Here is a 10,933-nt window from a genome sequence, read left to right as displayed (position 1 = left end):
AAAAGAGGGTCTCAACACTCAACACATTCATCATATCACTTATTTTAGGGATTTGGTGCCTATTAATACCTATTTTTGGCACCAACAAAGCACAAGGATTTAAGCTCTTACGAACTAAACCCTTATCCAATAACTCCTTTACTTGAGGAATAACCTTAAGCCCAAGAGGTATGGCAGTGCTAACAAGTGTCGTTTTACAAAGGAGAAGATGTGGAGGTTGTCTAAGAGGGGAAACTTCTTTAATATTTGTCTTTATTTCAAAATGACTTTCCTTCTTAGCTAACCTCTTGGAGGAGACACTTACCTCCTTACACTCCTCCTTAACCATTAAAGGTTGTCCTTCTTCTTGGGGGTAGATTTCTTCACTAGATTCTTCCCCTTTTGCTTCTTCACTTTCACTAGAGGAAGGTGAAGTAGTAGCCTCATCTTGGCTATTATAAATGTCTTGGTCCTTCATAATCATGATTTTCTTGGTGGGGCATTGAGAAGTAATGTGTCGTCTTCCAAGACATTTAAAGCACTTTATGAAGCTAGTCTTCTCTTCCATACTAGCCTTAAGGGGTTGCTTTTCTATTGTCTTCCCCTTATCGTCTTTGGGCTTAGAAGGTGTCACCCCTAAGATTCCTTGACCTTGGCCTTTCTTTGGATAAGAGTGAGAGTCATAAGATTTTGAAGTAGACTTCCTTTTAAGTTGTTGCTCTATCCTTATTTCCCAATCTAAGTTAGCCTCTACATTGTCCTCCCCATGGAAGTATGGGAGGTTAATGTTAGCCTCTTGAGGCTTTCTTTCCTTTTTTTTCTCGAGAACTTGTGTTATCTGGTAAACTATTTCGATAAATAAGCGTCTGGTATGAAAATATAACTGTGGTTATGAACAGGTATTTAAACTATCTAGGCAAAAAGAAAGAAAATCACGCAAGAGATATACTGTGCAAAAACAAGTAGAGAATGCGTTGGTCTTCCTCATAGGTTCCTGATGCTAAGAAGCTTAGAAAGGAAGCTTCAATGGAGAAAAAGAAATAGAAAAAGAGGGAGAAGAAGGGGAGAACGAAATTGAAGGAAGAAAAGAGGGAGAGAATTTGAAGTTTGAAGTTTGTCTCACAAGATTCTTATTCATCAAAGTTAAAACAAGTGTTACACATGCTTCTATTTATAGCCTAGGTAACTTCCTTGAGAAACTTCCTTGAGAAGCTTCCATGAGAAGCCTTTTCTTGAGAAACTCCATTGAGAAGCTTCTTTGAGAAGCTTGCTTGAGAAGCTAGAGCTTAACTACACACACCCCTCTAATAACTAAGTTCACCTCCTTGAAAAGCTTCCTTGAGAAACTTTCTTGAGAAGATTCCTAGAGAAGCTAGAGCTTAGCTACACACACCTCTCTAATAACTAAGCTCACCTCCTTGAGATGAGAAGCTAGAGCTTAGCTATATGCCCCCTATAATAGCTAAGTTCACCCCCATGCCAAAATACATGAAAATACAAATAAAAGTCCCTACTACAAAGACTACTCAAAATGCCCTGAAATACAAGGCTAAAACCCTATATTACTAGAATGGCCAAAATACAAGCCCAAATTAGTAAAAACCTATTCTAATATTTACAAAGAAGAGTGAACCCAACCTTGGCCCATGGGCTCAAAAAATCTACCCTTAGGTTCATGAGAACCCCAGGGCCTTCTTTAGCAGCTCTAGCCCAATCCTCTTGGAGTCTTCTATCCAATACCCTTGGGGGATAGGATTGCATCAGTGTTTAGATTGGGATTGGGATTAGTGTTTGGTCTAGGTTGTATAGGGGGTGGATTTTATGGGTGATTTAGGGGTGGTCTTTGTGGTTGATTGGGTGTTCTCAATCGAAAGGGTATTGGGCAGAGGGGAGGGCTGATATTGGCTTAGCAGTGGTATTGGTGTAGGGGATACTGATACATGGGGTTATAAGGGGCTTGCGGGAAGTTTGTCCATGTGGGAACCATAGCCACGACTTGGGCTTCTCCCTCTCTCTTATTCACTCCATTCATCCCAAGCCTCATACTACCAGAATTTGTTGAAGTTGCATAATCAAACTTCCCCTTCTTTAAACCAACTTTAATCCTTTCCCCCGCAAACACCAAATCTGCAAAGCTTGCATGCATATATCACACCATCTTTTCATAATAGAACACTGGCAATGTGTCCATTATCATCATTATCATCTCTCTTTCTGCCATAGGGGGCACTACCTGAGTTGCCAGGTCTCACAACCTCTGAGCATACTCTTTGAATGACTCATTGTCTTTTTTGGATAGGTTTTACAACTACATTTTGTCTAGCGCCATGTCAGAGTTTGTATTGGTATTTCCTACTGAAAGCATCCATCAGATCCTTCCAAGTGCGAATCCAAGAGGGTTCCAGGTTAGTATACCAGATAATAGCCACCCCAGCCAGGCTTTCCAAAAAAAAAAAAATGCATCAGCAGCTTCTCGTCCTTCGCATAAGCCCTCATCCTTCTGTAATACATCCTTAGGTGATTCTTAGGGCAAGCGGTCCCTTTGTATTTATCAAAATCTGGCACCTTGAACTTCGGGGGAATAGTCACATCGGGTACCAAACATAGCTCTAACATGTCGGCAAAACCATAACTTCCCCCTCCTTCGATGGCACGTAACCTCTCCTCTATATGTTCAATCTTTTCCTTCTCAAATACTGCGGGAGCCCCTTCTCCCCTCATGAAATGCAAGGGTTGTGATAACGGGCGATATTGAGAGGCTCCAAGAGTGTTCAGCACAAGGACACCAGAAAATGCATGCCCTTCAGCGATATATCCTGGATGGGGCTTGAAACCAGTTATAGTGTGGTCTATGGGAGCTTCTTGTGCCTCCTCCATGGCATTAGAGTTATAGGCTTGAGTTTGATCGGGTTGAGTTTGATGATTCTCAGTACAAACAGGGATAAGATTAGTAACATTCTCGATAGGCACCGATACAACCATAGGTGGTGTATAGTTAGGAGGCAGACCATATGGTGGAAAAATATATCTATTATGGCTTTGGGTGTATTGAGGCCCGTATGCAACTACCCCCGCCACACCTCCTTGACCTCCCACATCTGACACTAGGTGACTTTCTTGATTAAAAATGGGCGGGTGAGTTAGGTCCCTTTTAGTAGTGGTATTGGCAGTAGCAGCTGCAGTAGCGTTAACCTCCATTATCTTCCTCATATCCATCATCGCCTCCATCATTGTCATCATTTGTTCTTTCATGGAAGCTAAAGAAGGAATATCAATTTTACCTATACCAGTAATATTTCCCATACCTATGCCTCCAAAGGAAATTGTTCCTCCTTCAACTAGATTTAGGTCGAGGAACATAGACCTTTCCCCTGTCATGTGTCATGAGCATCAACTTTCTAGGTACTAGCTTAAACCTTGGCCTTTTCCTATGAAGGATATCTGTAATAGGAACAATATGAGATTTTGGTACCCATATCTTTTTGGGCCCATAAGCATAAGTACCCTTAGACATTTGTTTCATCTTATGGATGCATCTAAACTTGGAATGTCTAGACTTACCACATAAGTCACATTTGTTTGAGACAGATAGTGACTTAGAAGGTGATGCTCCTTTTTTAGTCCTAGGATTTTGTCATGGGGATGCTGATGGAATTTTAAAAGCATGGCTAAGGAGATAGAGCTTTCCAAAAACTTCCCAAAGTCTTTTGTAAGACAACTGATCTCATCTCTTAGTTTTTCAGTTGTAGAGGATTTGTCAGTCTTACTGGCCAAACTTAGACTTTCTTCTAGAGTTTGGATTTCCTTTTTCAGATCTTCATTTGATTTCTTCAATTTAGTGTTTTCACAAACAAATATTTTGAATGTTTCTTTATACTTTTTGCATTGAAGAGAAATCATATGATTGTTCTAAAGAAGATCATCATAGGGCATTTCTTCTTCATCGTCCTATGAAGAGAAGAAGAGGTATCAGATTTAGAGCAGGTTTTTACCTCAACTTTTTTGTTTATATCTACCATTAGAATGATTTTGGCTTGATCATCGTTTGAACTACTGCTCTTATATTTGTCTGAGTTATCCCAAGTAACCATCACAATTTTCTTTTTCGTATCACCAAAGTTTCTTTTTTTCTTTTTAGTTGAGGACTCTCAGCCTTCTTGTGTCCAAGCTTTCTGCATTCAAAGCAAATGATTTCATTGCTTTCCACCTTGTATTTCTTCTTGAATTTGTTTTATCTTTTCGTTTGGGGGAATGCTGAAACTTTCCTTTCTTTTTCATCATTTGTTCAAACTTCCTAGACATAAGAGCCACTTAAATCATCTGTGGATCCCTCAGAATTGTTATTAAAGCCATCAGACTCAACAATATGCACTTTTAGAGCTTTAGGAGAGTTATTCTTTTCTTCTTGTCTGGAGCTAACTTCTATAGTTTTGAGGGCAGCAAAATCTTTCAAAGGTAGATGATCTTGGCAAAGCTGTCTAGAATCTTCAAATGTATCTAAGATTTGGTGAAGGTTTGTCTTAGAGCTTCAAGACCACTCATAAGCACTTAAAGTCTTCCAAACATGTCATCCACAAATTCTCCTTCTTTCATGGAGAAGTTATCATAATGACGTGTCAGAGTTGTAGCCTTTGTAAGTTGAACATCTTTTGTTTCTTCATAGTTAATGCCTAATGAGTCCCAAATCTCTTTGGTTGTCTTAAGTCTACATATATTGTTGTATTCATTCTTTAGGCTTGATGTACATCTCTATTTTGTCTTTCCAGTAAAGATGGTCCTCTTTTATGCATCTTGGTGGCCTCATGAGGGATGCTCCCTCAACAATGAACTAACTATTGTTGTTTTCTGCTATCAAGATTTTTTCCTCTAGACATTAAGTGCTCAACCCTTAAAGATTGAGTCTTAATACCAAGCTATAAAGCTATAAAGGTTGAGCTCTAATAGATATTAGACTTTTGCAAAGTGAATCAGACGATATTTTCAAATCTTTACAAAACAAACAGAGTTTTTCAAAAGCAAAGATCAAATTCAAACCCTAGTTCAATTCAAATAATAAAAGAGAAAATAAAAGGAATAAGACACATGAACTTATACTTGTTCGTCTCAACCACTGAGACTATGTATAGTTCTTGACAAACCATCAAGTTCCACTAACTTCACCAAGTTTCATTAACTGCATTGTCTCTAAACAACATATTTTATTTCATAAACTTGCGTCTGAAGAAAATGGTCATTGGGACATTAAATATGTGGATTAAATGCACGTACTTCTTCATCATGAGAAACCACTCTTCATCGCTGGCGTGTTAAACACTACGATAGAAAACCACTTTCTTTTACATCAAAGCAAGTCTATGCAACAAGACTCTTTTTTTGATTGTGATTGAGAAATTTTATAACTTGACTTCATTTATTCTTGAGAGGATTCAATAGATCCTAGGAGAATGTCTCTATAAAATAGATATCAGACATAGAGTATTAAATGAAGTCTTAAATGTCATCTTTAATGTTGTATCAGATCATGCTTCTATCCTGCTATCATTTGAAACATCAAATGAAGACTTTGCAAAACATGTTCTGATAGCGCATAAGACACAACTTTACCTTTGTACTTGTTTATATCTAATCAAAATAAATAAAGGTTTTGATTCATCTTAAGACATAAAATATCTTTTGACTTCAATATATGTATATATATATATATAGCATATTCTTAATTTCATAAGGTTAAATTCAAAACCCATAGATCGATTGACATTGTGGTGTAATACCTTGTTTGGTTCACATATGGGGGAACGACATATTTAGTAGGGAAATTTGTGTTCAATTCTATCTCTATGCAAAATTCTCTTGGGTCAGTGACAACCAAGCAATGTGAGACCCTCTACCCCAACATGCATATGAATAAATAAAAATATATAAAATGCGGAATCTAGTTAAAATATATTTTATTCAATAAAATCATAAGTAAATCCACGTGGGTAAAAGGTCCACGTTCGTTTCACTATTACTAAATAAAACTTCTTAGAAACATTTTTGGCTCAAAATAAGGTCGTTCAAGTTTACAAAAGAACTCAAGTTAAGTAGTAGAATAAAATAAAATAAAATAACATGTTCGGAACATCCTACTATTAAAATAAAAACTCATGCCCCAATGTCACATTCTATCAAAGCATTGTGTCCTGGCATCCTTCAACACAAAGTTCCTTAAAACAATCCACCTAGTCATCTGCTCCCAAGAATATAAGGTTCAAGATCATCACAGGATTCAAACACAAGCAACACACGAGGAATGAGTCATTACATTCTTCAACAAATAGAGATAAACAAAAGCATAAAGGTATGATAAATATAACAATAATATACTTATAACAACAATATAGGTATAACAAGGCTCAACTTTGGCATAGTTTGCATCATTTCAACACTCAACACGTAACATCAATTGTCCTAGAATTCAATCACAAATCGCATTCCATGTCTTCACAATTAATCACATATTCAAGACAACACATCTCAAAAACAATATTGCATCTCACACTTACACAATTCATTACAAACCATCACATAACAAGTCACAATGATCATTACGCAGTCGTTATGCAACAGATATACTAAGACTTAATCCTATATGCAATGTGGTACCATGTCAATGAAAAACCTCGTTGGGCGCCTAGGAGTACATGGCAAGATAGACCACACACTAGTAAGTCAGGTCACTTTCACTAGGTAAAATCATAGGGAGACCAGTCAGGGTCACGTAGTTTTGCGAGAATGCTCCAACCATATGAAATCGAAACAGATTTAAAGGAGTACTCAAACCGAGTGTATTTTCCCCCAAGGCATATACTCTGAAGAGTCCGACAGAGCCTCTCCCTTCTGATCCAGGTCCAACCCAGAAAATATTTTAACACACAGACTCTATCTATTAACTATACAAAGCACATGACTCCTCAATTGTTCTCAAAATGATTTTAACTCGCCGCGCCTCAAAGTGATTCAACTCGTCGGGTTCCCATAGTGGATCCCATCACAATACTCTTCATGCATTAACTCGTCACTCTTAAAGGGTTTTATAGTTGGGTGATTGTATGGTTCATAGCTCACAACTTAATGCGTACAATATTTCAATACATGTGTATCTTACAATTCAACACATACTCAATTTATCATGTACACCCTATCTCAATCACAATGTTATAATCCCAAAGCAACATGTTATCACACCTCATGAATCATATACACATCATACAATATTAATATATACATGACACAAACACAAACTTTACCTATGAACTATGCAATACACACAACTACTCAATTGTTTTCAAAATCATTTTAACTTGTCGTGCCTAAAAGTGATTCAACTCGTCGGGTTCCCATAGTGGATCCCATCACAATACTCATCGTGCATTAACTCGTCACCCTCAAAGGGTCTTACAGTTGTATGATTGTACAATGCATAGCTCACAACTCAATGTGTACAAAATCTCAATACACATGTATCTTACAATTCAATACACGCTTAATTTATCACTTACACACAATCTCAATCAAAATTTCATAATCCCAATATAATAATTTATCATGTCTCATGAATCATATACATATCACACAATAGTAATATTTGCATGGCACAAAACACACACACGCACACACACATGATCAAAATATATTATTTTCAATTAAAAAGAGTTTCTACAACAATTAAATTAAAATTGTATCAAAAGAAATTACAACTAAGCATTAACTTTACAACTTTCTTTAATTTATTATTTTATTACTTTTATTATTACAATGTATATATAACATGTTGATCATCATCATGGGAAGATACAGGACAAAGGCAATAATTTGTATACAATAAGCAGCTAAAGAAAAGAATATTTAGAGTACAATTCACGTTCTTTAGTAAAGTGCAATTAATGTGCATGGTGTCAAATATCAAAAGTGCAGTAAGTAGTACATGACATAAAAATTCACAAACGATTTTGGTTTGATTTGAAAGTTTTTTTAATATAACATTACAATACCTTTTTCAATATACCACAATATGCAAAACAAACAGAGAGGGATTTTTTTCCTTTTGACCATTGATTCTATATCACAATATGCTAGATTCAAATATAAACTCATAATGCAAATCAACTAGTAAATACATCATACTAATCATGCAATTTCAACAATTCATGCTAATTAGAAAAAAAAACTCAATTTATAGGGCTCACACTCAACAAAAGAACACATTAATTTCATAGCAATTTTATATCAGGACAATAATTGGTCCGTCAAACATATATAATTGATAGTTATAATTGTAAAGATATAATCAAAATTGCAAGATTCCTTACCTCTAAGTGTGAATAACCCACCCCTTACCTCTAAGTGAGATCCCTAAGATTCCTTAAGTTTTTCATCTAGTTTCTCTGCTAGGATTTCCAAGCGTTAGAGAGAAGTCGAAGGGATTGGAGCTTCAATTTCACTATCTCAATGCGAGGGACATTTATCTCTTTATATACATTATTTCGGGACAGGTTTTGGTGTATGCGGAAAAAAGAGATCAGTTTGTTTATAGGAAGAAGGGAGAACGAATTTGGGAGGAAAAAATAGCATAGAGACGTATCGTAATTTTAAAAACTGACCTAATATGTCTCTATTTATAGCTAGGGTTCCGAGTATACTATTTATTCTTTTTTATTTTTTTTATTTCATAAAAAAAGAGTTGTATTTTACTTTCTATTAAAATAAATAAATAAAACATTCTTTTTATTTTCTAAAAACACATATTTATTTTATTTACCTTAAAACCATTATTTTAATTAAAAAAAACTCTTTTCTCTCATTTATTTAATTTCTAAAAAATCTATTCATTTTTAAATAAAACTCTTTTTATTTATTTTACCAAACACAAGGTGTTGTAAGCAACACGAGCCAAATTAATCTCTAACAAAGTGGATTGGAAAACACCCATGATCTCTAACTCATAACAAAAAAAATGGGTCAGATCCAATTTTCTATCAAACTAAGTCTAATTGAACAATTTGAAAATGTTATAGAAGAAAGTTCTACTTATTTTATTGGTAGCTGTAGCATATTCAAAATAGTACAAAACATAAGTACAAATTGAGTTTTATGAAGATCACAAAGTGCGTTAAGATTGACCCTGATGCTATATCTTTCACATTATTTGATCTTGTTCCATTGATGTATTTCAATTCGTACTACAGTTGCATTGCATTTAGTTTTATTTGGAACAAGTAGCATGGTTGATGACTCTATGATATGGATCACAATCGTGAGCAGTGCTGAAATTTGATTCACAACTCATTTGTTGGCTCAAGACAACTGGATCACGATCGTGAGCAATGCTGAGATATGAATTACTACGTGCGCTAGACATGAATTTTTACTATTTTTATGTTTTTAATTGTATTTGGGCCCGAACCTTTTAGCCTACTATCTTTAAAAACCCTTCTGAACTTTAGAATAGAGTTTCGCAATTCGAACCTTTACGCATTGAGTGAGAGCATATGATTCCTCCTTCTTCTTCTCTCTTTATTCTGGTTTAATGTTCTTTCTTTTTCTTGATTGTGCTCACATGACTATGTATGATAGTTTCTTTATTCTAGGATTGAGGCTTAGCCCTTGACAACTAATGATGCATAGTTTATTTATCTTTATGTTCTTTTGGATTCTCCTCTTGATCTCTTCTATTGATTTTATCTGTGTGAAGCATTTGGTCATTGTTTTTCATAATTATAGACGTTTAGGGAATAACTAAGAGGTTAACCTAATCGTTGGACCCAAAGGGAGGAACTTAGGAGTAAAATCATGAAAGTAGGTTTAATCCTTCAAGGAATCAATGAAATGACAAAGAAGTTAATGGGTTTAATTGAACATAACTAGTATGAGTTAATTCAATTATATGCATCTTTCTATTATGAGAGGGAACAAAACATAGGTTACCTTAGGTTAATTCTCCTTTAAAAAGAACCAATAAGAACAGAGGGTAAAAATATTGAGTCAACAGGAATTCTTGGTGTGAAATCCAATCCTAAAAGTTTTCTTATTATTGATTTCTTCCTTTTCGAATATTTATTTTATCTTTTGTTTAATCTTTATCTTTTTAATCAAAATTTCTAAATCTTTCCCAAATCAAATTTTAATCTTCTCTCAATTGTTTAATTTCAATTTGAATTGTGATAATTGCTAACCAAAAATGTGATCTTTATGGATTCAATATTTGTGATTTTTTCACATCATCCATTCACCAACATAAATTTTAATCATTTTGTTAATTACTTAATAACAAAATTATAACAAAAATGTCACATTATTAAATTGCTATAATTATTATAACAAAGAGTCATTCTCAAGCACTCCTACTTTGTGTATCACATGAGTCAAAATCCTTGACATCATATTGATCGTAGATTATTAGTACTTTTAGAATAAATGTTTATTCTTTTTATGATTAAAATTCATAAAAAATATTTTAACATATACATTATATTAATAAATAAATAATATATGTATTAAGAGTATAAAAGCTCTTTATACTATCGTCCAATTAGAAACTTTAAATATAATAAATTAATTAGTTTTACACTAATTATCTTCAAAGTAATTTTAAGAATATTTTTTGTTAATTAATAGTTTAAAAATTTAATATTTTATGATGCATGTATATTAAACTCATATTGTAATTAAACATATTAGAATATATATATATCTATAAATTATATTTTACATTTTCAATAAATAGTTTAAATTGTAATAAAAATGTTATTTTAACTTAATTATTATTTTTTAAATATTTAAATTAAATTTAGAGATATAAATAAAAGAATATACATCTAAATTTGACTAGTTGTAGAAATAATGTGTTAAATGCGCATCTAAATGGAAGAAAAGTGGGAATATTCACTTTTTATATTATGTATTCTAATTTTAT

This window comes from Glycine soja, chromosome 18 (assembly GCF_004193775.1).
Source record: "Glycine soja cultivar W05 chromosome 18, ASM419377v2, whole genome shotgun sequence".
Classification (NCBI taxonomy): Eukaryota; Viridiplantae; Streptophyta; class Magnoliopsida; order Fabales; family Fabaceae; genus Glycine; species Glycine soja.
Note: the sequence above shows the minus strand (reverse complement) of the source record.